General features: G+C 38.9%; 1 long non-coding RNA gene across 1 annotated transcript; it reads right to left on the reverse strand.

Moving 5' to 3' along the window:
• Positions 1–2,625: 2,625 nt before the first annotated feature.
• LOC124272904 lies at positions 2,626–5,796 on the reverse strand. Its single transcript, XR_006897488.1, has 2 exons — positions 4,603–5,796; positions 2,626–4,528 (listed from the first exon to the last, which is right to left on the reverse strand). It is a non-coding gene; the product is annotated as an uncharacterized LOC124272904 (long non-coding RNA).
• Positions 5,797–5,833: the final 37 nt, after the last annotated feature.

Here is a 5,833-nt window from a genome sequence, read left to right on the forward strand (position 1 = left end):
CGAGTAGAAGTATACACAAGTATGTCATGTATGAACATCTATGTCAAGTATTCAGGTATACAAATATGTGCCAAATAGAGAAGTGTATTGAACAACACAATTAGGAGCACCATGTGTGACAAATCTCATTTCTTGCCTTGTGTAGAAGTATGTCTCAATGTTGGATATGACTTAATGCCTTCAAAATACCATATAGGTGTGGTGTCCTTTTAACAATGAGATGGAATATTTGAAGATCTATCTTAGATGTCTCTCAAATGTGAAAACCTTCTTATCTTTTCTTCTCGGACTTATTTTGGGAGCATATTTGTCATGAGGAAAGTTGAGCACACCTGGAAATTCCACCCAGGTAAATAGTGGAATAATATGGTTCAGTCAGTTGATTTGGTTCGTTCATGGTTACCCTTCCTCGTGTGGGGTTCTGGTTCTTGGGAGTGGGGCAAGCCAACCACCATTCAATGACTTGTCTGGACAAAGTATTCTCTGTACATGAATCAAGGAAATATTATATCAGATAATCAATCTGTATTATGCACTAGTCATGCATGGTGAGATTATACCATCAGATCTGTAACCTGTATTCTGCAGTGGTCATGGATGGTGAGATTATACCATCAGATCTGTAACCTGTATTCTGCAGTGGTCATGGATGGCGAGATTATACCATGAGATCAGTACCATGTATTCTGCAGTGGTCATGGATGGTGAGATTATACCAGGAGATCAGTACCATGTATTCTGCAGTGGTCATGGATGGTGAGATTATACCATGAGATCAGTACCATGTATTCTGCAGTGGTCATGGATGGTGAGATTACACTATGAAATCAGTACCATGTATTCTGCAGTGGTCATGGATGGTGAGATTATACCATGAGATCAGTACCATGTCTTCTGCAGTGGTCATGGATGGTATGTATTCTGCAGTGGTCATGGATGGTGAGATTATACCATGAGATCAGTACCATGTATTCTGCAGTGGTCATGGATGGTGAGATTATACCATGAGATCAGTACCATGTATTCTGCAGTGGTCATGGATGGTGAGATTATACCATGAAATCAGTACCATGTATTCTGCAGTGGTCATGGATGGTGAGATTATACCATGAGATCAGTACCATGTATTCTGCAGTGGTCATGGATGGTGAGATTATACCATCAGATCTGTAACCTGTATTCTGCAGTGGTCATGGATGGTGAGATTATACCATGAGATCAGTAACCATGTATTCTGCAGTGGTCATGGATGGTGAGATTATACCATGAGATCAGTACCATGTATTCTGCAGTGGTCATGGATGGTGAGATTATACCATGAGATCAGTACCATGTATTCTGCAGTGGTCATGGATGGTGAGATTATACCATGAGATCAGTACCATGTATTCTGCAGTGGTCATGGATGGTGAGATTACACTATGAAATCAGTACCATGTATTCTGCAGTGGTCATGGATGGTGAGATTATACCATGAGATCAGTACCATGTCTTCTGCAGTGGTCATGGATGGTGAGATTATACCTTCAGATCTGTAACCATGTATTCTGCAGTGGTCATGGATGGCGAGATTATACCATGAGATCAGTACCATGTCTTCTTCAGTGGTCATGGATGGTGAGATTATACCATGAGATCAGTACCATGTATTCTGCAGTGGTCATGGATGGTGAGATTATACCATGAGATCAGTACCATGTATTCTGCCTTCAGATCTGTAACCATGTATTCTGCAGTGGTCATGGATGGCGAGATTATACCATGAGATCAGTACCATGTCTTCTTCAGTGGTCATGGATGGTGAGATTATACCATGAGATCAGTACCATGTATTCTGCAGTGGTCATGGATGGTGAGATTATACCATGAGATCAGTACCATGTATTCTGCAGTGGTCATGGATGGCGAGATTATACCATGAGATCAGTACCATGTATTCTGCAGTGGTCATGGTTGGTGAGATTATACCATGAGATCAGTACCATGTATTCTGCAGTGGTCATGGATGGTGAGATTATACCTTCAGATCTGTAACCATGTATTCTGGAGTGGTCATGGATGGCGAGATTATACCTTCTGATCTGTAACCATGTATTCTGCAGTGGTCATGGATGGTGAGATTATACCATGAGATCAGTACCATGTCTTCTTCAGTGGTCATGGATGGTGAGATTATACCATGAAATCAGTACCATGTATTCTGCAGTGGTCATGGATGGTGAGATTATACCATGAGATCAGTACCATGTATTCTGCAGTGGTCATGGTTGGTGAGATTATACCATGAGATCAGTACCATGTATTCTGCAGTGGTCATGGATGGTGAGATTATACCTTCAGATCTGTAACCATGTATTCTGCAGTGGTCATGGATGGTGAGATTATACCAACACATCTGTGACCATGCACTTTCTCCACCAAGGCACCCCAAAATCATAGGAATTTTTTTATAGTCTCTCTTTCCCCAATAAGACACTCCATCCCCACAAACTTCTAAAGAAACAAAGGGGAATCTAACACGCCGGTTTATTTCCCCACAGAGTAGGGGCCTTTCTTGATACTTTTCCTATACCACTGCTACAGGCAGGTAACCTCACCCATATACTTAAGAAAAATAAAACATACTTTCTTTTTCAGATTTTATTAGACATAACAAACAATGATGATATTTATCGTGACAGATGTTCATGGATTACTGAGATCACACGCTGCTCCACAATGTTCACATGTTAGGTATATATACACTGAGCAGTAAATGCACTAATGACATGTCAAAAAAACAAAATATATAAATTGTTCAATATCAGACTTTGTAACCATGACAGGCAGACTTTATCTATTGGTTTACAGATAATCTATATATTCAAGCGAGGCCGGTAATTTCGCGCGTCCGGTAATTTTGCGCAGCTGCAATAGCGTACTTCCGTATCGAAGGTAAAATCGTCTGCTACCACATTTACCCTTGAAATCAGGACATTTCTACAAGGGACTGGCTTTTAATCACTAAAGGTAAGTAAATAACAGTAATTGACAGATAAATTGACAGTTTTGTGAAAATTAGTTTTCTTCAGACTATTAAACCTTTATCTTCATTATTCATAATTGGATTTAATATGAAACACTCTTCCTTACATTGATGAAGTGATTTTTAAAAATATCTGGCCCTAATACGCTTCCATACTTCGGATCTCCAGCTGGATGTTATGCGCATCAGTTGCTGCGCAGAATTACCAGACAGCAAGCGATGTCCTCAGAAGGCCGGTAAGGTCAACCGTATGGCATAATGCAACGCTAGAATCTTATAGTCGTCAATAAAACTTATATTTCTAGGTAAATATGATGCATACCAGCATGTTTAGTCACATAAACCACAAAAAATAAGAGACGTTAATTGCCGTGTTGCGTTCGATGTGCTTAGGTGTGCGGGATTACCGGACGGCATTGTATATACATGTATATGCTTACATGAAGTTTGAAAAGTAAGACTTTGAAGATATTTTGTTTAACTTTTCATTAAGCCCTGTTTACAAAGAGAACATAAAACAGACAGTATTTAATGGTCTCGGTTTCACATGAATTAGTAAACCATTATTTAAATGTCTCAAAGACCAATTGTACCTTGTGTACAGAGGTAAAACAGGTCATACAGTCAAAGCCAGTTGGAGATGTTACAATTCCTTGTCTCACTAGTTTTGCCTCATCAGGCCCACCAGCCTCACCAATAATCTTAACTTAATGTTCAAGGGAATTCAGAGTACAAAGTTATATAAGGTCCAGCCTGTCAACAGTAACCTGTGCATACATGACTTCTGAGGTATCCACATATGTACATCTGCAAGCACTTCTCCTAAAGTAGCATCTTCAGGGTAGTGAATGCAGGTGTTGTTAAGTGCAGGTGTTGGTAATGTGCAATAAATATAGTTCATTGTCTAGCTGCCCTCCTTTATGTTGATGATGAAGATGACTAGTACATGCACGAGATGATTGACTACAATCAATGAATTGCATAAGATTGTTAATGGCTTTAAACCGGAAATGTTCAACATGGAACGCAGCAGGTAACATTCTGTCCCAGACTGTAGCTAACTGTTATATCACTGATGAATACATGGTATCCCTATGAGGTCAGTCAGTGGATTGTCTGGACCAAACTAATTTATAATTTACAATTAGAATTGGAGTATTGCTGAGTGATGCATTAATATATGAATCTCCAGAATGATGTTCTCTTCATACAGCTATTTTGTCAATCTCAGGTGGGAGTCATTCTTCAAGAGAAGTTGTTTTGAACATTGATTTGAGTTTCACAAATTTACATACATAAATATCTATCTATTACCTTATAAACAAAAACTACAGCTGCTAACAGAACAAGTGAGGAACACTGAGCACTGCAAACAAGAATAGTTATCTGCTATAAAAAGGCATGCATTAAACCAACATTCATTAAAGTACATAAGCATTTTAGAAGAACATCTGATATGAACATCAACTTTCAATAAAGTACATGAACATTTTAGAAGAACACCTGATATGAACATCAACTTTCAATAAAGTACATGAACATTTTCAATAAAGTACATGAACATTTTAGAAGAACACCTGATATGAACATCAACTTTCAATAAAGTACATGAACATTTTAGAAGAACATCTGATATGAACATCAACTTTCAATAAAGTACATGAACATTTTAGATGAACATCTGATATGAACATCAACTTTCAATAAAGTACATGAACATTTTAGATGAACACCTGATATGAACATCAACTTTCAATAAAGTACATGAACATTTTAGATGAACACCTGATATGAACATCCAGCAGGAAGGGGAGAGCTTCACACAAGTATGTCAGAGTTATAGTAAAGATTGACTTTTGAGACCCTTGGTGAAATGTTTGGGAGATGGGGGTCAGCCAGGGAGTCTACAGGATTCCAAAGCAATACCATAGAAACCTTTAAAATGTCAAAATGTTATAATAATCAGAATCATGATTTGGGTATATAGTGGAACAATATCACTGTATGTACACCAATGGACATTCACACAAACATAGCTTACAGTATATACCCAACACTGATACATTTACACAGACAATGATACATTTACACAAGATACTGACTGACTGAGTTTGGGTTTACGCCGCTTTTAGCAATATTCCAGCAATATCACGGAGGGGGAACCAGAAATGGGCTTCACACATTGTACCCATGTGGGGAATCAAACCAAGGTCTTCAGTGTGACGAACCAACGCTTTAACCATTAGGCTACCCCACCACCCCTACACAAGATACATTTACACTGACAAAATGAGACATTTACACTGACACAATGAGACATTTACACTGATACAATGAGACATTTACAAATATACACTCATACAGTTAAATGCACATGCACACTTACATCCTATATGCACAGTGTATACCTTTCCTGCACTGTGCAGAGCTAACGCATCAACTGGTCAGGCCGAGTGACATGGTGGCAGTGACTGACCATCGCAGGATGATGATATTAGCTTTTATAGTTGGGGAGGATATAAATGCTAGTGATTGGTGGATATTCTTGTTTTAGTCCTCATAATCTTTTACTAACTGACCCTGTTTATCTCACACCTGATGGGTAAACTGTCATGTTGTTAACCTTCTGACTTACCCAAGCCGTGACCTTGACCCACACACTCCGGCACAGCGATGACTAACATAACATCACTGCCACAGTCACTAATTTGCATATCACGTGACCGGACTTTTCTCTTGTTTGTAAACAAATGCGCATATTCATAATAAGAAGAGACTGGACTCACGAAAGCTTTTCGGCGCTCTCTT

The sequence above is a fragment of the Haliotis rubra genome, unplaced genomic scaffold, assembly GCF_003918875.1.
Source record: "Haliotis rubra isolate DU_JTF1 unplaced genomic scaffold, ASM391887v1 Scf174, whole genome shotgun sequence".
In the NCBI taxonomy this organism is placed as follows: Eukaryota; Metazoa; Mollusca; class Gastropoda; order Lepetellida; family Haliotidae; genus Haliotis; species Haliotis rubra.